This window comes from Lolium rigidum, chromosome 1 (assembly GCF_022539505.1).
Source record: "Lolium rigidum isolate FL_2022 chromosome 1, APGP_CSIRO_Lrig_0.1, whole genome shotgun sequence".
In the NCBI taxonomy this organism is placed as follows: domain Eukaryota; kingdom Viridiplantae; phylum Streptophyta; class Magnoliopsida; order Poales; family Poaceae; genus Lolium; species Lolium rigidum.
In genome coordinates, this window is record NC_061508.1 from 159,575,755 (window position 1) to 159,600,340 (window position 24,586).

Here is a 24,586-nt window from a genome sequence, read left to right on the forward strand (position 1 = left end):
TGTCAATACTATCATAGAAATAGTTAACTTCATAATCCACAAGAGATTACAATCATAGCCTACGCCAAGTACTAACACGGATGCACACACTGTCACCATTACACCGTGCAGGAGGAATAAAACTACTTTAATAACATCACTAGAGTAGCACATAGATGGTATTCAACTAGATCACATAAAGAGAGAGATGAACCACATAGCTACGGCGGAGCCCTCAGCCCGGGGGTAGATTACTCCCTCCTCATCATGGAGGCAGCGATGGCGGTGAAGATGGCGGTGGAGACGGCGGTGGAGATGGCTCCGGGGGCAATTCCCCGTCCGGCGAGGTGCCGGAACGAGAGTTCTGTCCCCGAATTGGACTTTCGCGATGGCGGCGGCTCTGGATGGTTTTCTCTGTTTCCGTCCTTTTTTGTCGATGTTTTTAGGTCAGGGACGATTAAATAGGCCGAGAGTCGGAGTCGGAGGGGCCACGGGGTGACCACACCATAGGGGGGCGCGCCCCCCCTTGGGCCGCGCCGCCCTGTGGTGTGGGGCCCCCCTGGCACCCCTCTGACTCTTCTCCGGAGCAAACAAGGATAGGCTACTACTTGACTTTGACTACTTGAAAGCTGCCTTAAGAAACTCCAATTTAGCCTCTCTCTTTCGAGGTGCTAATTCCAATTCCTCAGCTGGCAACTTCTTCTACCAAGCAAGGGAGGGCTTGCTTCCATTTGGATTTCGTAGTCGTAGAATGCCTTTATCTGTGCTCCGGAAGCTTCCGGGAATTATAAGCCCTTCGGTCTTGATTTCGTCCGATTCCGAAAATATTTCTTTACTAGGATTTCTGAAACCAAAAACAGCAGAAAACAGGAACTGGCCTTTCGGCATCTCGTCAATAGGTTAGTTCCGAAAAACGCATAAAAATGATATAAAGTGTGAACAAAACATGTTGGTATTGTCATAAAACAAGCATGGAACATCAGAAATTATAGATACGTTGGAGACGTATCAGCATCCCCAAGCTTAGTTCCTACTCGTCCTCAAGTAGGTAAACGATAAAAGATAATTTACGAGGTGACATGCTACCAACATAATCTTAATCATACTATTGTAAAGCATATGAGATGAATGCAGCGATTCAAAACAATGTTAATGCAATGAGTAAACAATTGAATCATATAGCAAAGACTTTTCATGAATAGTACTTTCAAGACAAGCATCAATAAGTCTTGCATAAGAGTTATTCATAAAGCAATAAATTCAAAGTAAAGACATTGAAGCAACACAATGGAAGATAAAGTTTCAGCAGTTGCTTTCAACTTGTAACATGTATATCTCATGGATAATTGTCAACATAGAGTAATATAACAAGTGCAATATGCAAGTATGTAGGAATCAATGCACAATTCACACAAGTGTTTGCTTCTTGAGGTGGAGAGAGATAGGTGAACTGACTCAACATAAAAGTAAAAAGAATGGTCCTTCAAAGAGGAAAGCATCGATTGCTATATTTGTGCTAGAGCTTTTATTTTGAAAACATGAAACAATTTTGTCAACGGTAGTAATAAAGCATATGAGTTATGTAAATTATATCTTACAAGTTGCAAGTCTCATGCATAGTATACTAATAGTGCCCGCACCTTGTCCTAATTAGCTTGGACTATCGGATCTTTGCAATGCACATGTTTTAACCAAGTGTCACAAAGGGGTACCTCCATGCCGCCTGTACAAAGGTCTAAGGAGAAAGCTCGCATTTTGGATTTCTCGCTTTTGATTATTCTCAACTTAGACATCCATACCGGGACAACATGGACAACAGATAATGGACTCCTCTTTAATGCATAAGCATGTAGCAACAGTTAATGTTCTCATATGAGATTGAGGATATGCGTCCAAAACTGAAACTTCCACCATGAATCATGGCTTTAGTTAGCAGCCCAATGTTCTTCTCTAACAATATGCATGCTCCAACCATTAAGGTGGTAGATCTCTCTTACTTCAGACAAGACGGACATGCATAGCAACTCACATGATATTCAACAAAGAATAGTTGATGGCGTCCCAGAAACATGGTTATCGCACAACAAGCAACTTAATAAGAGATAAAGTGCATAAGTACATATTCAATGCCACAATAGTTTTTAAGCTATTTGTCCCATGAGCTATATATTGCAAAGGTGAATGATGGAATTTTAAAGGTAGCACTCAAGCAATTTACTTTGGAATGGCGGATAAATACCATGTAGTAGGTAGGTATGGTGGACACAAATGGCATAGTGGTTGGCTCAAGTATTTTGGATGCATGAGAAGTATTCCCTCTCGATACAAGGCTTAGGCTAGCAAGGTTGTTTGAAGCAAACACAAGCATAAACTAGTACATCAAAACTTACATAAAAGACATATTACAATTATTATAAGACTATACATTGTCTTCCCTGTTGTTCAAACACCTCACTAGAAAATATCTAGACTCTAGAGAAACCACTCATGCAAACCAAATTTTAACAAGCTCTATGTATTTCTTCACTAATAGGTGCAAAGTATATGATGCAAGAGCTTAAACATGAGCACAACAGTTGCCAAGTATCAAGTTATTCAAGACATCATACCGGTTACTACATGTAGCATTTTCCGTTTCCAACCATATAACAATTAACGAAGCAGTTTCATCCTTCGCCATGAAAATTAAAAGCTAAGAACACATGTGTTCATACGAACCAGCGGAGCGTGTCTCTCTCCCACACAAGCATTTATTCAAACAAAAACAAAAAAAAGAAACATACAGACGCTCCAAGTAAAGTACATAAGATGTGACCGAATAAAAATATAGTTTCAAGAGAAGAAACCTGATAATTTGTCGATGAAGAAGGGGATGCCTTGGGCATCCCCAAGCTTAGATGCTTGAGTCTTCTTGATATGCAGGGATGAACCACCGGGGCATCCCCAAGCTTAGAGCTTTCACTCTCCTTGATCATATTGTATCATCCTCCTCTCTTGACCCTTGAAAACTTCCTCCACACCAAACTCGAAACAAACTTATTAGAGGGTTAGTGCATAATTAAAAATTCACATGTTCAGAGGTGACACAATCATTCTTAATACTTCTGGACATTGCTCAAAGCTACTGGAAGGTAATGGAACAAAGAAATCCATCCAACACAGCGAAAGAAGCAATGCGAAATAAAAGGCAGAATCTGTCAAAACAGAACAGTCCGTAAAGACGAATTTTAAAAGGGCACCAGACTTGCTCAAATGAAAATGCTCAAATTGAATGAAAGTTGTGTACATATCTGAGGATCACTCACGTAAATTGGCTTAATTTTCTGAGTTACCTACAGAGAATTAGACCCAGATTCGTGACGACAAAGAAATCTGTTTCTACGCGAGTAATCCAAATCTAGTATTCACTTTACTATCAAAGACTTTACTTGGCACAACAAAACACAAAACTAAGATAAGGAGAGGTTGCTACAGTAGTAAACAACTTCCAAGACACAAATATAAAACAAAGTACTGTAGCAAAATATCACATGGGTTATCTCCCAAGAAGTTCTTTCTTTATAGCCGTTAAGATGGGCTCAGCGAGTTTTAATGATGCACTTGCAAGAAATAGTATTTGAAGCAAAAGAGAGCATCAAGAGGCAAATTCAAAACACATTTAAGTCTAACATGCTTCCTATGCAGAGGCATCTTGTACACAAATGAATTCATGAAGAACAAAGTGACAAGCATAAGAGGATAAAACAAAAGTAGCTTCAAGATTCTCAACATAAAGAGGGGAAACTTAATATTATTGAAATGCATATAACCATATTTCCCTCTCTCATAATAACTTTCAGTAGCATCATTGATGAAATCCACAATATACCCATCACTTAAAACATTCTTATCATGGTTCATATGCATAGAAGTATCATTAAATTTGGCATAAGAAGAGTTATTCTCATTAATAGTAATTGGAGTAAGATTATTATCAAGAATGTGAACATGGTAAACAAATTGCATATTAAGGGAATTGTTTTTAGTAATCCAATCATGACTATGACAAGTTTCATAAGGATAGTTAGAACCTATATCATAGCATTCTTTATAATAATCATCAGAGATCGGGGGCACAGTGTCATCATAGGAAATAGAATAGTTATCTTTCACAGTCGGTTTATCTGTGTCCACACCATCATTGTTATTAGAAGGAGATGTATCAAGAACATAATGACCAGTAGCTAAAGGATTTTCAAACACCTCTTCCCCAAGCTTAGAGCTTTCTATATCATTATGGGAGGAAGCATGGATAGCACTGACACTATGGAAATTATTATCCTCATTTTCAGAATTAGTTTCCCAGAGATTTGTAATATCAAAAGTAGTGTGCTCATTCAAATCATGATCGCTAATGTATGTAAAGGGCATAGGAAGATCATCGTATTCAGATTCATTATCATAATAATCATTAGGAGCAACATACTTACGGTTACCTAGCGTTATCTCATTCACGCGGGGATACGCCGTTACCTCTTTCTTTTTATTCTCCTTCTTCTTCTTCTTCTTCTTCTTCGTTCCCTTCTTCTTGTTCCCTTCTTTAGGAGGAAGAGGCTTGAAGGGTGGCTTGTCCGCATAACCTGATTTACTTTCAGAAACAATAGAAGAAACTTGGGAGGATCCCTCCTTTTCATTAATTAGTTGAAAACACACAGCGGTCCTATCATATTTTGGCAAGGTGTCATCTTCTAAAATATTTTGTATGTAAGTATTTGTATGGCTATTATCAATGCAATAAGAAAAACACCCATGCAGGACATCATCAATATCAAGATCACTCATATGTAACAAAGAGATTTTTCTCGACAGTTCTTCACACCCCAAAAATAAAGTAAGTTCATCATGCTGATTAGGAGTAATTTCATCATCACAATACAAATTTGCAGCACTCATTGGGTTCAAATTATCATTGGAGGAGCATTGAAAATTAAAATGACCCACTTCATGGCAAACTTCACAAATAAAAGGATAGAGGGCACAAACTTTTTTACCAAGATCATCTAGAACCCTAAACCACTTTCTAGTTTTTTCATTAGCATGATGGATACAATATTCATCTTTGATTTGATTAATTCCACAAGGTCTATGTATTCCACAAAAATTAACATGCTTATAGGAAATAGCATTCTTAGGAGTTTGAGCATGCTTATTGCAATAATTAACAACAATTTCATTATTCATGCAAGCCTCTTTAAAAGGTTCATGATACTTATCAAAATTCTTTTTGGGAAATTCAAAATGAGAAGCAAAGGCTTTATAAAGATTTGCGAGCAACTTGAGAGTCAAGACCATAAGTAGCACTCATATTTCGAAATTTATCGGTATCCATAAAAGCTTAAATGCATTCATAATCATAATTTATACTGACTCTTTACCTTTGTCGTTCTCCCAATCTTCGGCGTTCTCCTTAATCCGATCAAGAAGGTCCCTTTTAAACTCTTCTTTGTTGCGCGTGAATGATCCCGAACAAGTAGCATCCAGCAAGGTCTTATCTTGAAAAGAAAGTCTTGCATAGAAATTATCAATGATGATATTACCTGGAAGCTCATGATTGGGGCATTTGAGCATTAAAGACTTCAATCTCTCCCATGCTTGGGCAATACTCTCTCCATCATGAGGCCAGAAATTATATATTCGGTTTCGGTCTTTGTGAATTTCACTTGGAGGATAGAATTTAGAATAAAATAGAGGCACAATATCCTTCCAATCAAGAGAATGCTCATCCTTCAGCGAGTTTATGCCAATGCACCGCTTTACCGGACAACGACATAGAGAATAATTTCTTCTTCACTTCATCCATAGAGATACCTGCACACTTGAATAACCCGCATAATTCATGCAAAAACGATAAATGATCTCCAGGATGCACAGTTCCATCCCCTTCATAGCGGTTATCCATAACACGTTCAATAATTTTCATAGGTATTTTATATGGAATACTTTCAGTAGGTGCATTTAAAATATCACAAGCATCATTAGAGTTATCGCATATGGGAGATAAAGTGTTATCAGAGCAAATTTTCTCACCTAAAGATGGGAAGCTAAAAAGATCACAAAACTAGCTTCCCCAAGCTTAGACTTCTCCATAGCATTAGCAGTAATTGCATTCATACTAATAACATCGCTACTAGCATGCGAATAAGGTTCCATTGGTTTTTTAATGTTCGCACCAAACAATTCTAAATCGGGAAAAATATTAAAGAGCTCACCAAATTTTTTGTTGTTTTCCATTATGCCTAACTAGTGAAAATAAAAACAAGAAACAAAAAGATGCAATTGCGGGATCTAAAGGAAATAGCTTCGAGCACTCACACACCGGCAACGGTGCTAGGAAATAGCTTAGTAGTCGGAGGATGTGAATACCTTTTACCTTACCTCCCGGCAACGGCGCCGTGAAAATAGCTTGATGTCTACGGGAGCTTCTATTCTTGTAGACGAGTGTTGGGCCTCCAAGAGCGAGAGGTTTGTAGAACAGGATCAAGTTTCCCTTAAGTGGATTACCCAAGGTTTATCGATCTCGGGGAGGAAGAGGTCAAAGATATCCCTCTCATGCAACCACCGCAACCACAAAGCAAGAAGTCTCTTGTGTCCCCAACACACCTAATACACTTGTCAGATGTATAGGTGCACTAGTTCGGCGAAGAGATAGTGAAATACAAGTAATATGGATGGATATGAGTGGTAATAGTAATCTGAACGAAATATGGCAGCGAGTAAACATGTAACAAAACAAGTAAACAAACGGAGATTCGATGCTTGGAAGCAAGGCCTAGGGATCCTGCTTTCACTAGTGGACACTCTCAACAATGATCACATAATAGGACTACTCTACACCCTCTTGTTGGATGATGAACAACACTAATTGTGTAGAATTACACGAACCCTCAATGCCGGAGTTAACAAGCTCCACAATATTCAATGTTCATATTTAAATAACCTTAGAGTGTAAGATAGATCAACACAATTACACCAAGAACTAACATACCATGCACACTGTCACCATCATACCATGAAGGAGGCATAGATCATGTCAATACTATCATAGCAATAGTTAACTTCATAATCCACAAGAGATTACAATCATAGCCTACGCCAAGTACTAACACGGATGCACACACTGTCACCATTACACCGTGCGGGAGGAATAAAACTACTTTAATAACATCACTAGAGTAGCACATAGATGGTATTCAACTAGATCACATAAAGAGAGAGATGAACCACATAGCTACGGCGGAGCCCTCAGCCCGGGGTAGATTACTCCCTCCTCATCATGGAGGCGGCGATGGCGGTGAAGATGGCGGTGGAGACGGCGGTGGAGATGGCTCCGGGGCAATTCCCCGTCCGGCGGGTGCCGGAACGGAGAGTTCTGTCCCCCGAATTGGACTTTCGCGATGGCGGCGGCTCTGGATGGTTTTCTCTGTTTCCGTCCTTTTTTGTCGATGTTTTTAGGTCAGGGACGATTAAATAGGCCGAGAGTCGGAGTCGGAGGGGCCATGGGGTGACCACACCATAGGGGGGGCGCCCCCCCTTGGGCCGCGCCGCCCTGTGGTGTGGGGCCCCCCTGGCACCCCTCTGACTCTTCTCCGGTGCTCCGGAAGCTTCCGGGAATTATAAGCCCTTCGGTCTTGATTTCGTCCGATTCCGAAAATATTTCTTTACTAGGATTTCGAAACGAAAAACAGCAGAAAACAGCAAGCGGCCTTTCGGCATCTCGTCAATAGGTTAGTTCCGAAAAACGCATAAAAATGATATAAAGTGTGAACAAAACATGTTGGTATTGTCATAAAACAAGCATGGAACATCAGAAATTATAGATACGTTGGAGACGTATCAGGGGGCCACAACCTTGGTTTTATTTGCCTATGCCATGTATGCCATGCTTTATTACTGTTGCCTTCGGGTGTTTATTACTATTGCCTTCGGGTGTTTAATACTGTTGCCTTCGGGTGTTTATTCCTGTACTGTACCCCGCGGGACATTTAGCGAAAGCGTGTGGTTCGCACGCCTAGCCGCCGTCGCAAACCCTGAGTCCGCATCGGAGTACGGCCGAACTTCGTTTTGGGTAGCTTAGTCGGGTGGCCCCCCTAGGCATTCTTGTTGATTTGGGAACGGTCTTGTTGTGAGACTCCGCCGTAATTAAGCGGGTTCGAGCATGCGTGTATGGTAACATTGATGCACCCTGCAGGGTTAAATCTTATCGATAAGCCGTGTCCGCGGTTATGGACGACTTGGAGCTGTTTAACTCGATCATAGAACAACTTACACCTAAAGTTGTCGCTAATAACTTGCTAATTACTTGCGTAGTAAGTTAGCCCTATTATAATGGAATGGATATAAAATTGTCAAGCTCGTGTGAGTGCCTTGTTAATACCTCTTGGCTAAGGGGGATCGCATTTGGCTGGGTTGTTGATTGCAGAGTATAGAACTGCTAGAATATGCGCTCTCTCACCTTCTCTATTAGACGGAAGTTGTAGCGTGTCTCCATTGGTTAGTGCTTTGCTGCCGCTAAACTCCACATAAAGCCGGGCGAAGTTTACACCGCCCACCAGCAAGCATAGCTGGTCTTATCTCGCAAGTACGTGCCAACGGTACTTACCCTCGTTTTTCTTCCTCTTTTTCCGAAACCCGCTTTTCGACAAACAGGTACGACATATGATGAGCAGTACGCAGGTGGCTACTTTGTCGAGTTCACGGACGACGACTTCGTTGCGTAGCAGGATCGTTCCTAAGGCGGCGGCTCTGTGGCATGTTGGTTATGGGAACACCGCTTGATTATCCTCAGGACTCTTAGTCCCATTTGGTTCTTGTCTGTACCCAGACTATTTGGCTATCTTATGTATGATGTACTGTTGGGACATGTGTCCTCTGAGTGTCATTTGGATCTTGCTCATTAGAGCGTTGCTATATATATGAACCTTATTTCCATCTTTTGTGTCATACATAGTCATGTTGTGATATTCAAGCTGTATTCTACCCTCGTATCCTGTGCACAGTGTGTGTATGTGTGAAGTGCACAGGAAGGTGAAGCACTCAGGCTTGGAAAGCCTATCGTGAGACTTTGAGGTGGGTGTTGTGTGCATGGGCGTGTCGAGCTGTTGCTTGGCCTACCCATATGCTTGGGAATGCGAGGCGACCTCACGGTCCTTTGTAGTGACCTCATGCACATAAACCCCTCTTACCTGCGCGCTCTGGGTTTTCCTACTCCTGGGGCGTACAGACTTGGTATCAGAGCAGGACTGCCTTTAGGAGCCCCTTTGCAGCGGACGAAGTTGTGTCTAGAAACTCATATTTTAGTAGCTACATAGGAAAAATTGTGCGCGAGAGTAGGAATTCTGCTTTTATTTCTTACCCCACCCACCCTCCCTCTGGTAAGGACGTGCAACGGTTTTACTCTATTCTTATCTTGTTTCATCTAGGCTTGGACGTGTTTGTGGGAAACCATAGTGACATAGGGAAAAGTGTTTTGAAAATTTCTGTACTATGGTTGCTTCATTATCATCCTTTGTCAATCTCCACATATAATCTGTTCCTTTGCTATGTTGGTATTTTCATACTAACATATTTTTCTCCTTTGATCCGATGCTATCTCGACCACTTCCTTGTTCCGGAGCCTGCTTCCTTATCGTTATTCTTATGGAACTACCGTATACTCCACTGTCCTGCGTGTCAAGTGGATGTTCTAGTTTTTCTATCCTTGTATCCGGTTGTATGGATCTCATGTGTACTTGAACCTTGTACGGTGTACCTTGATGAATTCTATGGATCGATGAGTTATCTGGTCTTAAATCCTTGTTCTAAGTTTTGTTCTTATCTGTTGTTTCAACCGTCTTATGTTTTCCTCAACAGGATGGTTAGACCTCCGCCACCTCCTCCGCTGGGACCAGCCCTGTTGCAAATGACTCAACTGTTGGGTCAGATGCAGCAAACCCAGCACAACTTCGACCAAGCTCGTCAAGGCAATGGCCGAGTGATGATCCGGGACTTCTTGCAGCTGAACCCGCGATCGTTCGACTCTACGCCTGAACCGCTGGATGCAGATGATTGGGTGCGCGATGTCAACCGCATGCTCAACACAGCGGGAGTCGCCCCAGAAGACAAGGTGCGGTTTGCAACTCACCTACTGACAGGAGGGTCCGCCGCATGGTGGGAGAACTTTCTCGAGATGCGTCCCGCCAATGCGCCTGATGTCACATGGGAAGAATTCCGGGAAGCTTTCAGGAGCCACCACATTCCTGAAGGGCTCATGGACAGGATGAAGGAGAAATTCCTTAGTCTTGTTCAAGGCAACAAAGACGTGATGGCGTATAGCATCGAGTTCTCCAAGCTAGCTCGCTATGGTGGTGAAGAAGTGTCCACTGATGCCAAGAAGCAGAAGAGGTTCCGTAATGGCCTCAAGCCGGCACTCAAGTACGCGCTCACTCATGTCGCGGCAGAAACTTTCGACAAGCTTGTCAACACTGCTGTCAAGGAAGAGTCGGGTAGGCTTGCGTTCGAGGAGTCACGCAAGCATACTCGAGAGGTTGGTGCTCCTTCTTCAGCGCCGCCTCAGAAGCGCAGGCTGTGGGTTCCTTATCCCGCACCGCCAAGACAAGCTGCACACGCTGGGTATGCTCCCCGCCCTCCCACCCCACAGCTACAGCAGAGGACCTACCAAGCTCCGCCAAGGCCTGCATATGGTGGACCAAGACCGATGGGTCCACGTGCCGACCCCACATGCTACAAGTGTGGTCAGGTTGGGCACATCTCTACCTTCTGCCCTCAGAAGCTACCTCCACCACCACCTCGCTCTACTTCGACAAATGCGATGGTTCGTGCACCAGCTCAGGTCCGTGCCTTCAACAACAACACCAGGCAAGGTCCGAGGGCTGCTCGTGTCAACAACATCAACGTTGAGCAAGCTGAACAAGCTACCGACGTCGTGCTTGGTACTTTGCTTGTTAACTCTATTCCTGCAAGAGTTCTGTTCGATACAGGAGCTTCTCTATCTTTTGTGTCTGATAGTTTTGCTCAAAGTAACAACCTCCCTATGGAAAGCTTACCGTCTAATCTCTTGGTTCATTCTCCTGGAGGACAAATGTTATCTTCGAAGATAAGTCATGGCAATCAAATTCAGATTGGAAACCATGTGTTCCTTGCATCCCTCATCGAGCTTAGATCTTCTGGCATTAATGTCATCCTTGGCATGGATTGGTTGAAGGCCAACAAAGCTGTCATTGATTGCGCTGAGCATTCAGTTTCTCTTCCTACTTCGTCAGGAACCTTGACCTATACACCTTCTCAGACACCTTCCGCTCAGCTCTTTGCTTTGAATCCTAGTTCTCTTCCGGAGCTTGAGTCTATACCGGTGGTTTGTGACTTTCACGATGTCTTTCCTGAAGAACTTCCAGGTATGCCACCTGACAGGGCTGTTGAGTTCGTCATTGAACTAGAGCCTGGAACAGCTCCTATCTCAAAGCGACCATACAAAATGGGTCCAAATGAGTTGGCTGAACTCAAGAAGCAGCTTGATGAGTTGCAAAAACTTGGTTTCATTCAGCCAAGCACTTCTCCATGGGGATGTCCTACCATCTTCGTCAAGAAAAAGGATAAAACTGATCGATTGGTGGTTGACTACCGCCCTCTCAATGAGAAAACGATCAAGAATACATATCCTCTTCCTCGCATCAATGAGCTCTTTGATCAGCTTGCGGGTGCAACTCGTGTTCTCTAAGATGGATTTGAGAAGTGGTTATCACCAAATCAAAATCCGCAAGGAGGATGTACCCAAGACAGCCTTCAAAACTCGTTATGGTCTCTATGAATACACCGTCATGTCCTTTGGCCTCACTAATGCTCCTGCCACTTTCTCTCGGTTGATGAACTACATTTTCATGGAGTACCTCGACAAGTTTGTGGTAGTCTATCTCGATGATATCCTTGTCTACTCCAAGTCCAATGAGGAGCATGAAGAGCATCTTCGCCTCATCCTCATGAAGCTTCGTGAACATCGCCTCTATGCCAAGTTCTCCAAGTGTGAATTTTGGCTTCCTCAAGTCGTCTATCTTGGCCATGTCATTTCGGGAAAAGGCATTGCTGTCAATCCTGAAACCGTCAAGGAAATCGTTGAATGGCTTCCTCCGAAGAATGTCAAGCAAGTGAGAAGTTTCCTCGGTTTGGCAAGTTACTGCCGCCGCTTTGTTGAGAATTTCTCCAAGATCCCAAGCCTCTTACCGATCTCCTGAAGAAAGACAAGAAGTTCCTTTGGTCTCCTCAATGTCAAGAAAGCTTTGATCTCCTCAAGCAGAAGCTCACTTCCACACCTGTCCTTGTTCTTCCAGATACTTCTAAACCTTTCCAGATATTCTGTGATGCCTCTCTTCATGGACTAGGTGTTGTCCTCATGCAAGAACGTCAAGTTGTGGCGTATGCTTCTCGTCAGTTGAAAAAGCATGAACTCAACTATCCCACACATGATCTCGAGCTTGCAGCCGTGTTACATGCTTTAATAACATGGCGCCAATACTTGTTGGGCAACAAATGTGAGATCTTCACCGACCACAAGAGTCTCAAATACATCTTCACACAACCCAACTTGAACCTCCGTCAAACGAGATGGATGGAAACCATCAAGGACTTTGATCTGTCAATCAACTACACTCCAGGCAAAGCTAATGTCATGGGTGACGCCCTTAGTCGCAAATCCTATTGCAACAACCTCATGATTCAAGAAAGTCAACCTGCTCTTTATGAAGAATTCAGGAAATTGAATCTTGAGCTTGTTCCCCAAGGCTACCTTGCAAACTTGGTGATCACGCAAACTCTTGAAGATAAGATCCGAAAAGGACAGTTGCGAGATATTTGCAGCAAGAATATCAAAGAGAATATGCACAAGCCCAAGTACAAGTCTTTCTCTCTCGACGATCAAGGAACTCTCTTCTTCCAAGGTCGTTTTGTTGTTCCGAATGATCCGGACACGAGAAACCTCATTCTCAAAGAAGCTCACGACACTCCTCTTTCTATCCATCCCGGCAGCACAAAGATGTATCTCGATATCAAGTCTACCTATTGGTGGACTAGGATGAAAAGGGATGTTGCTCGCTATGTCTCAGAATGTGATGTATGTCGCCGTGTCAAAGCAGAACATCAGAGACCTGCCGGTGTCCTCCAACCCCTGAAGATTCCTGAGTGGAAATGGGATAAGATTGAGATGGACTTTGTGACTGGTTTTCCAAAGTCTCGGAAAGGCAATGATGCTATCTTCGTGGTGATCGACCGTCTTTCTAAGGTTGCTCACTTCCTTCTCGTCAAAGAAACAATATCCGCTAGTCGGTTAGGCTGAGCTCTACATTGCAAAGATTGTTTCTCTTCATGGTGTTCCCTTGGAAATAAGCTGCGATCGCGGAAGCATCTTCACTTCCAAGTTTTGGGCAAGCTTTCGGAAAGCTATGGGAACTAATCTGCTCTTCGACACAGCTTACCATCCTCAAACGAGTGGGCAAGTCGAAAGAGTCAATCAGATTCTCGAGGACATGCTTCGTGCCTGTGTTATCTCCTTCGGCATGAAATGGGAAGAATGTCTTCCATTCGCTGAGTTCTCTCTTACAACAACAGCTATCAAGCCAGCTTGGGTATGGCACCCTTCGAAGCTCTCTATGGTCGCAAATGCAGAACACCTCTGAACTGGTGCAGACCGGTGAAAGGCAAATCTTTGGCCCCGATGTCATCAACGAGGCTGAAGAAAAGGTGCGAATCATTCGTGACAATCTGAAGATAGCACAATCTCGGCAGAAAAGCTATTATGATAGCAAGCACCGTGATATGTTATATCAGCCTGGTGATCAAGCTTACCTTCGTGTTACTCCTATGAGGGGCACTCATCGCTTTGGTATCAAAGGCAAGGCGGCGCCAAGATACATTGGTCCCTTCAAGGTTCTAGCAAAGCGTGGTGAAGTCGCTTACCTCCTTGAACTCCCTGAGAAGCTCTTCAAAGTGCACGATGTCTTCCACGTGTCACAGCTCAAGAAGTGCTTCAAAGATCCGGGCCGTGCAGTTGATCACGAGTCCATTGACCTCCAAGAAGATCTCTCCTACAAAGAGCATCCCGTTCGGATTCTTGATGAAGCTGAACGCCGTACTCGCAACAACTCTGTCAAGTTTCTCAAGGTGCAGTGGTCGCACCATTTCGATAAAGAAGCAACTTGGGAGCGGGAAGATCAACTCCGTTCCGAGTACCCGTCCTTTTTCTCTTCTTCCTGAGAATCTCGGGGCGCGATTCCTTCAAGGGGGGGGCGTTTGTAACATCCCAAGAGTAATACATAGACCCTTTGTACCTTTCTTGCATTTTGTTTCATCTCATCATGTTGCATTCATGCATATCACCACTTTGGTTTTACTAAATTGCATTTGCCTTTGGTTTTTCTTTGTTTGCTTTTGTTCCCTCTTTCTTTTTCTTGGTGCATCCCCTCCTCTTGTGATGTTCCAAGAAAAGCCAAACCAACCATCTTCCTCTTTTAACACAATACAAAAAGGTCATGGCCAATTTTTCTAAAATTTGGTGTCAACCCCTAACCTCTTCTTTACCCAAACCAATTTATGATTGGGTTGGAGATACTCCATCCCAAGTAATTGGTTTGATATGTAATACAACCAATATATTGTTGCACATAAAATCATGGAGTTTACATTTATTTTAGCTCCATGCATCTTCCTCTTTTAATGCTATTCTTCTTTCTTCATCACATGTGTATGTGACTTCTCTCATATTCTCTCCCCTTCAAATACTCAAACTTTATCTCTTATCAAAGTACACATTTGGTTTTGAGTTGAAAACAAAACCAAAATAGAAAATAAAAAGAAGAAAAGAAGAGAGAAAGAAAATAAGAGAATTAAACCCTAACCTAACCCTAACCGGCTGGCCCATCTAATCTAACCCACCAGCCCACCAACTCTCTCCTTTCCTTCTCACCACCGCAGCCCACCTGGAGGCCCAATACCTCCTTACCTCAATCGGTACGATGACCCTCTCCTCTCCACCTTTACACGTCGGCTCTTCACACCATATCGGGCAATGGCGACCCCGTCGCTCTCCACGTCGTCTCCACACGCCATCGTTCGGCTCCTACCTTCCCCTTAAGTTTTTCAGCAGCATCTCCAGGAACCCTAGCTCCTCCTTCCCTCCTCCAAGAACAGCGCCGCCACCTCTCTCTCTGTCGCCGCGCAAAACCCCACCGAAACCTAAACCACCGTCGCCGTCTACCCTGCCCCGCCGTCGCCATGGCCTCCGACGACCTCACCTGAGCCCGGGAACGGAACCACGGTGACCTCCTCTACCTCCTGGACTACTTCACGGAGCCACCGTCGTCAAGTTCTGCTCGTCCCCGTCCCCATCTGCCTCGTCTACCCCGGGCGCCTCCTCTTCTTCGTCTCCGGCAACGTCCCCGCCGCTCCTCCTCGTCTCCAACCACCCCTAGGTGAGAAGCCTTCCTTCCTACATCTCCCCTGCATGTCTCTATGTCGCTGCTCCACCACATGTGCGAAGATCTGAGACGAGAACGAAATAGAATCGAAAACGAAGTTCCAGTTTTCTGCTTCACGGCGTCCTCTTCCGACGAACCTCGCCGCCGGTACAGGTCACCTCAGCATGAGATTCTGGTATCTTTAGAAGCACGGCAACATCCTCTATCGACTGGTTTTTGAATAATCCCAAACGGAGCAGCACAGACGACGCCACCTTCAATCAAACTTCAGTCCAGAAAACGAAAACGAAAAACAGAAAGTTCCAGTTTTTGCTGCTTCGCGGTGCCATCTTTCGACGCATCTCACCGCCAGCACAGGCCACGCCAGCACGCGTTATTCACACCGTAGGATAGCTGAGAGTGAGGGCTACAGTTTTGGCTTTGGAATCACTCGATTTCATCGAGAATTCGCGACGCCATCTTCAATCAAAGATCGGTCCAGAAAAACAGGTTTCTGTTTTCACTGTTCTTCGTCTGTGAGCTGTCACGTTTTTCCAAGTTCACCGCAGCCACCACCGTGTTCCTCTTCGGACCCTACCACCTCCAAACGATTGCTGGCACCTCCCTGGTTCTCAACTTGTCGAGACACCCGCCAAAAACCAACCAGATCTCGAGTTCTCAACACTTTAAGAATCGTGCAGGAAGCACATCTGCAGCACAGCAGCTGTCACTACTTCAGTTTCAACTGTCAAAAATTAAGTTAACTTCGGCTACACAGCTTAGGTAGTCTGAATCCTGTATCGTATCAAATCCGATCGCGCAGCCCAGTGGCTATGCTCTTTGCTCCAGACTGAATCGGCACGAGTTCGATTCCTGGCTCGCGCAGGATTAGCCAAACCTTTTTTGCCTTGACACGCAGGCACGCTGACGTGGCCGCGGACCCCACTGGTCAGCGACCAGGGCTAGCTCCACCTCTGTATAAAATATCTCCCGCCCAAATCTGAAGCCAGATTCAAATCCCTTTTATGTTTTGAAATCTGCCTAATTTTCAATCTATTTATTTTGCACCTTTCGAAACTCAAATTTGACAAATGATATATCCAATTTGATCAGCATTTCATGCTCTTTCCAAATATGAACTTTGTTTTGGGTTTTGGATAAATAAAAATTGGACATAATTAAAATCTGATTTAAATTGTTTAATAATGGCATAATTCATATCCCTCACACTACTTTTCCAAATTCAACATATGATATGTCCCTTCTCATCAGAAAAACGAGAGGAATTCAAATCTGACATTCCCATGCATCATTGGCATCATCCCTGGTTCGAAATAATAGAAATTACAACTACAACTAAATGTTATGTGAGGGTGATTATCATTCCATGAGAATTATGAGCACCCCACTTAATTTTGCCATGCACAAATCATCTTGCCATGTCATCATGCATCATATTGCGCATTGCATCTACTTGTATTGATTTGTGCTATACTTTCTTGTATGTGCTATTTGCTTCTTCCCGAGTAGACGCCAGACGCGGAGCGATGCGAGCAGGAGTACGAGTTCCCTTTGGAGGATCGTGTCGGTGCTTCTACCTATGATCCGACGAGGCGAGCCCACCCCTTCACCTATTTTACATTTTACATGCTCTTTTGATCTTTTGCTATCCTTATGTTGCGATTCTGTTGTGTCACGTGTCCTATTCCACTTGTTACCTATATGTCCGAGATACACCTCCTCGCCCTACCTATTGTTTGTTGTTTGTCAGCTTTGCGAGTCGTAGGCGAGTTTAGGATTTCTGTTGATATCTCGAAATGTTCGGGATATCTTGTTGGGATGTTGACACATGTAATACCTTTTCGAAAATGAAGTGGATAACTTTTGCTACAACTTATGGTCCCGAGTTCTTGTTATCTGATTCTAAGACTGAGCGCGCTAACCACTCGTGGGAGGATTTATCGGGACCCCCCATCACCCATTACCATTTCTCAAGTCTGTTGAAAAGGGGGCCACAACCTTGGTTTTATTTGCCTATGCCATGTATGCCATGTATGCCATGCTTTATTACTGTTGCCTTCGGGTGTTTATTACTGTTGCCTTCGGGTGTTTAATACTGTTGCCTTCGGGTGTTTATTCCTGTACTGTACCCCGCGGGACGTTTAGCGAAAGCGTGTGGTTCGCACGCCTAGCCGCCGTCGCAAACCCTGAGTCCGCATCGGAGTACGGCCGAACTTCGTTTCGGGTAGCTTAGTCGGGTGGCCCCCCCGAGGCATTCTTGTTGATTTGGGAACGGTCTTGTTGTGAGACTCCGCCGTAATTAAGCGGGTTCGAGCATGCGTGTATGGTAACATTGGTGCACCCCTGCAGGGTTAAATCTTATCGATAAGCCGTGTCCGCGGTTATGGACGACTTGGAGCTGTTTAACTCGATCATAGAACAACTTACACCTAAAGTTGTCGCTAATAACTTGCTAATTACTTGCGTAGTAAGTTAGCCCTATTATAATGGAATGGATATAAAATTGTCAACTGTGTGAGTGCCTTGTTAGTACCTCTTGGCTAAGGGGGATCGCATTTGGCTGGGTTGTTGATTGCAGAGTATAGAACTGCTAGAATATGCGCTCTCTCACCTTCTCTATTAGACGGAAGTTGTAGCGTGTCTCCATTGGTTAGTGCTTTGCTGCCGCTAAACTCCACATAAAGCCGGGCGAAGTTTACACCGCCCACCAGCAAGCATAGCTGGTCTTGTCTCGCAAGTACGTGCCAACGGTACTTACCCTCGTTTTTCTTCCTCTTTTCCGGAACCCGCTTTTCGACAAACAGGTACGACAGATGATGAGCAGTACGCAGGTGGCTACTTTGTCGAGTTCACGGACGGCGACTTCATTGCATAGCAGGATCGTTCCTAAGGCAGCAGCCTGTGGCATGTTGGTTATGGGAACACCGCTTGATTATCTTCAGGACTCTTAGTCCCATTTGGTTACTCGCACTTTCACTAGGTCGGGGTGAGGCCGCCCCTCTACTTCTTCGAGCGGGCCCTGGCCGACCTGGCTTTTCGGTGTGGGCGTCCGGCGCCCGAGGTGAAGGGCGTCCGTACCGAGAGGCCGGAGGACTCGGAGATGGCCTGGCTGGTCACTGCGTCGTCGGGGGCGCGAGGTTGCCCCCGTTTACGAGGAGTTCACCATCGACGTGATGGAGCGCACATGGCTCGACGGGATGATCGGAGTCTTCCGGGAGGCACTTGCCCGCCTTGCTCTCCTTCACCCCGAGGTCGTCGCCGACACCCGGTTACCGGTACCTTGGTCCGCGCGACGGCGCGGGTCAGCCCGTGGTCGGCGCCCGCACCCCGACACCGCTCACCAGCTGCACCACTTGGAGTACCTGCTGCACCACACTCGGACTCAGCGGGACCGCGCCCGAGAGAGGTGCGATCTGCGAGGAGGATGAGATCGTGACACTTCGCGCCCGGCTTGCTGCTGCACGAGGCCGACTTGGCCGGTGAGCGCAAGAAGAGACTTGCTGCACGCCGGAAGGCTTCACGCCTGAAGGCGAAGGTGGCTTCGCTGGAGGCTCTGACTGCTCAGATGGAGGCCACTATCGAGGAGCTTGAGGATGACGGTGAGGATCTCCGCAAGGAGAACGAGGCCCTTCTCAGCGACGACGACGTCTACGAGGAGGAGGACTTCGATATGGAGCCTGATACTAAGGATGAGGCCTTCATCAACGACGAGGATGAGGAGCCCGAGCCACTGATGTCTGAGGAGGACCCCGAGGAGCCAGCCTTTGTTGAGGAGGACGCCCCACCAGCACCTGAGGGTCCTGCCGTGGACCTTGACGACTTCTAGAGTACTACCCCCAGACTCGCACCACCTTACCGTAGGGCGATGATATAGGTCCCCGTGCGATGCGAGTAGACTTATGACGATGGTTCTGTTGAAACCATCCATTTTGGTTGTGCTGTATGAGACTTATGTTGTGATGTTGTATGACTATGTTGTGCCTTCGGCACCCTGCTATGTTATGCTATCGTTTGCCTACTTTGCATTTGCGAGTTTCCGTTTTCAAAGTTGCATTTTTAACAAGCTCTCCCCTTTTAAGTGGCTGCCCATCTCCTTGTTTTTCCATTAATATCTGATCCACATCTCTCCAAGATGGTTGAAACCCGTAGTGGAAACGCCAGCGGGTCCGACCAAAACCCCCCTCCACCTCCGGACCCAACCATGGCACAACTTCTGCGCCTTATGATGGAAGACCGCGAGGCAGCCCGTGCAGAGCGCCAAGCTAACCTTGCTACCCTTCAGCACCTTGCTCAAATTGCCACCGGAAACGCCAACAACAATAATGGCGGGGATGGTAATGCAGACCCTCGCTCCAAGCTGAAGGATTTCCAGAGCACCAATCCACCTATCTTCTCCAAGTGCACTGAACCCCTCGATGCCGATGACTGGCTTCGCACTATTGAGAACAACCTGGAAGTTGCTGGAGTCGGCGACAATGAGAAGGTTTTGTTCGCCACTCATTATCTTTCTGGACCTGCCCGCGCTTGGTGGGAAAACGTCAAGGCTATTCAAGGCTGAGGGACACGTCATCAAGCGGGAAGAATTCAAGACCAAGTTCCGCAAGACCCACATTCCATCAGGACTGATTAAGCTCATGAAGGAAAAATTCATGAATCTGAAGCAAGGAAGCATGACTGTGGTGGAATATATGGACAAGTTCACCACTCTGTCCAGGTATGCTCCAGAATACACCGACACCGAAGAAAAGAAGAAGGACCGTTTCCTGAATGGTCTGCATGATGAGATGCAGAGTATTTTGGTCGTCTGTTCCGTACCACGACCTTGAGTCCCTTGTTGATGCCTCTATCATGGTGGAGAGCAAGCGCAAGAGTGCGTTTGAGAACCGCAAGCGCAAGGCGATGATGCAGCAAGGCAGCTCCAGCAATCAGCGACCCCGCAGTTTTCCTCCACCAAGGCCGGCGCCCCAGCAGCAGAGGACACCACCCCCTGCACCTCGCCCCAACAACCCCAACCGCAACTTCAACCCTCAGCGTTCTGGAGGAAGCAACTATAATCCCAACTACACCCGCTAGAACAACACTGTCCGCCCCGCCACCAACGGATGCTACACTTGCGGACAGCCGGATCATTTCTCCAAGGAGTGTCCCAACAAGATGAACACTGCTCAGCGCCCCAATGCGCCCAAGCCAAATCAGGGTCAAGCTCGTACTGCCACCGGAAGGAACCCGAACCAGAAGAAGTCTGCTGGACCAGCTAGGGGACACCTCAACCATGTCAACGCAGAAGAAGCTCAGGAAGCTCCGGATATTGTTCTGGGTACGTTCCCTGTCAACTCAGTCCCCTCTACTGTTTTGTTCGACTACGGAGCCTCGCATTCTTTCGTTACCAAGCCCTTTGTGAAAAAGGGAGGCTTAACCCCCACCCCTTGAAACAACCTATGCTCGTACAAATCCACTGGATCCACTAGCGGAACCCGAGTTCCTGCAAAGAGGTTCCCATAGATATTCGGGGAAAACGTTTCCACGCAAATCGATAGTGTTGGGTGAGCAAGGGTTGGAAGTTATTTTAGGGATGGATTGGATGGTGAAGTACAAGGGGCATATAGACTGTGCTCGCCGAGCTATAACCATGACTGCTGAGGACGGGGAAGTAGTTGAACACGTGGCGACCATGCCCTCATCTAAGGCTTTATGCAAGAAAAGTGTCGCTAGCCCAGCCCTGCATGAAGTACCCATAGTTTGTGAGTACCATGATGTCTTTCCCGATGAGCTACCCGGTATGCCCCCTAATCGGGATATCGAGTTTATCATAGAGCTAGTTCCCGGAACTGCCCCCATCGCTCAGCGACCTTACCGGATGAACCCACAAGAATTAGTTGAGTTGAAGAAGCAGTTGGATGACATGTTTAGGAAAGGATTGATTCGCCGAGCGCATCACCACAGGGATCTCCCGTTATCTTTGTGGATAAGCGGGACGGTACTATCCGCCTGTGCGTGGATTACCGAAAACTGAATGATGTTACCATCAAAAACAAATACCCCCTCCCGAAGATTGAAGATTTGTTCGACCAGATGAATGGCGCCCGGGTTTTCTCCAAGATTGATCTCCGAACGGGTTATCATCAACTCAAGGTTCGAGAGTCAGACATTCCCAAAACTGCCTTCACCACACGGTATGGACTTTTTGAATATACCGTGATGTCCTTCGGACTGACCAATGCCCCTGCCTATTTCATGAATCTCATGAACAAGGTGTTCATGAAGTACCTCGACAAGTTCGTCGTGGTTTTCATCGACGATATTCTGATCTACTCCAAGAATGAAGAAGAGCATGCTTGAACATCCGCGGATTGTTTTGGGAACTCTCCGAGACCATCGGCTTTACGCCAAGTTTAGTAAATGTGAATTACGGCTGAAATAAGTAGGATTCCTTGGTCATGTCATTTCTGCCGGAGGAGTGTCGGTCGATCCGTCCAAAATTCAGTCCATCATGGAGAAGAAAGCCCCTACCAATCGGACCGAAGTCCGCGCCTTTCTAGGATTGGCGGGTTATTACCGCAAGTTCGTTGAGGGATTCTCCGAGCATTGCGAGACCCTTAACGCAGCTGTTGAAGAAGGATAAGAAGTTCGAGTGGACCGATAAATGTGAGGCCAGTTTTCAGGAACTCAAGAAGAGATTAGTCACAGCCCCCGTCTTGACCATGCCCGATATCACCAAGGATTTCGATGTGTACTGCGATGCATTGAAACTTGGTTTGGGAAGTGTGCTGATGCAGGAAGGCAAGGTGATAGCCTATTTGTCAAGACAACTTCGACCGCACGAGATGAACTACCCCACGCATGACTTAGAGCTTGCTGCTGTAGTTCACGCCACGAAGACTCGGCGCCACTATCTAGTGGGAAATCGCTATGAAATCTACACCGACCACAAGAGTCTGAAGTACATCTTCACTCAGCGTGAGCTGAATATGAGGTAGAGTAGATGGATGGAGCTCATCAAGGACTACGATCTCAGTATTCATTATCATCCTGGTAAAGCCAATGTCGTAGGCGATGCCCTTAGTCGAGAGCCCTGTTCATTGAACGCCACGATAAAAATTGCCCAACCCAAGGCTGTATGAAGAAGCTGGAGGAGTTCGGTCTCGAGCTCGTTAGCCATGGTTTTACGGCAAACCTTGAATTGAAGCCTACATTATTCGACCAAATCAAGGAAGCTCAAGTGGGCCATGAGAGTATTGAAGGGATCAAGCGTAGGATGAATAGGGAAGAAGTTCCTGGTTTCACGATTGGTGATGAAGGAGTTTTGTGGTACAAGGGACGTCTGTGTGTACCTAATATTGAAGATCTAAAGCAACTCATCATGAAGGAAGCTCACGACACCCCCTACTCAATCTACCCTGGAGGAACCAAAATGTATCAAGACCTGAAGAAACAATTTTGGTGGCACGGTATGAAGCGCGAGATAGCGTTTTTCATTGCTCGTTGCGACGTGTGCCAGAAAGTGAAGGCTGAGCATCAACGACCAGCGGGACTACTCCAACCCCTCAAGATCCCCGAATGGAAATGGGAAGAAGTCGAAATGGATTTCATTACAGGATTGCCTAAATCTCAGCGCGGCCACGACTCCATCTGGGTTATCGTTGACCGACTTACCAAAGTTGCTCATTTCATCCCGGTGAAGACCAACTATAATGGTACCAAGCTAGCTGACCTTTATATATCCCGTATTGTTAGTCTCCACGGAGTCCCCAAGAGGATAGTGTCAGATCGAGGTACCCAATTCACCTCGAGATTCTGGAAGAGCCTGCATGAAGCCCTTGGAACCAAGCTAGCCTTTAGCACTGCCTACCACCCACAGACCGGAGGCCAGACAGAAAGAGTAAATCAGATTCTTGAAGATATGCTTCGTGCTTGTGTCCTCGCCTATGGAGCAAAATGGGAAGGCTGTCTACCCTTCGCAGAATTTTCTTACAACAACGGCTACCAAGCTAGTCTTCGAGATGGCCCCCTTTGAAGCCCTATATGGTCGCCGCTGTCGAACCCCTCTCAAGCTGGTCCGAGACCGAGAGATAGTCAAGTTTTTGGACCTGACCATCTTCGTGAAGCCGAAGAACAAGTCCAACCGATCCGTGATCGCCTCAAAGCCGCTCAATCCCGCCGAGAAGAGTTATGCTGATTCCAAGCGTCGCGAGTTGACCTTCAAGGTTGGAGATCATGCCTATCTTCGCGTCACTCCACTCAAGGGAATGCGAGAGATTTCACGTCAAAGGGAAGCTTGCCCCCAGATATATTGGGCCCTTCAAGGTTCTCGCTCGTCGAGGTGAAGTATCATATCAACTGGAACTGCCTGCTGAGTTAGCGGATTTCCACGATGTGTTCCATATCTCTCTACTTCGACGATGCCTTCAAGTGCCCGACAAGCCTGAGACATTCAAGAACATCGACTATCGCACCTTCGACCTCAACACCGACTTAACTTATCGAGAAGTACCCCTTCGTATTTTGGAAGAAGCTGTTCGTCTCACCCGGAGAAGGAAGATTAAATTTTGTAAAGTTGAGTGGATTAATCATTCTGAGGAGGAAGCCACTTGGGAACGAGAAGATCAACTTCGGAAGGATTTCCCCGCACTCTTCAGTTCTTAGCCACCGAATCTCGAGGACGAGATTCATTTTAAGGGGGGAAGGTTTGTAACAACCCAACTTTTGTGCATTTGTTTAAAATTTTGGAATACAAATTTTTGGGCCAACAAAAACTTTTTCTATCTTTAAAAATTTGCATGCATATAGCTGATCTTGCATTTGAATTGTTGGATGGGTGTGTTTGTCACTTGTGGAAATTACATTTTGTGTGTTAATCTCTAAAACCCCTTTCTTCATGTGACCTTGGTTATTATTTTTATTTATTTCTAGTTTTAATTAAATTAATCATGACACAAACTATGTCACTCTTTTCTTCTTATTAATTGTGAAATTTAAATTCCCTTTCTCACTAAAACCTTAGGACTTGAACTTCCCCATATTACATAGTGGATCTCACAAGACCACCTTTTTACTTTATTTGCTTCCACCTTTTCTTTCTCTCTACTTAACCAAAAATTATTTCGAAAAAT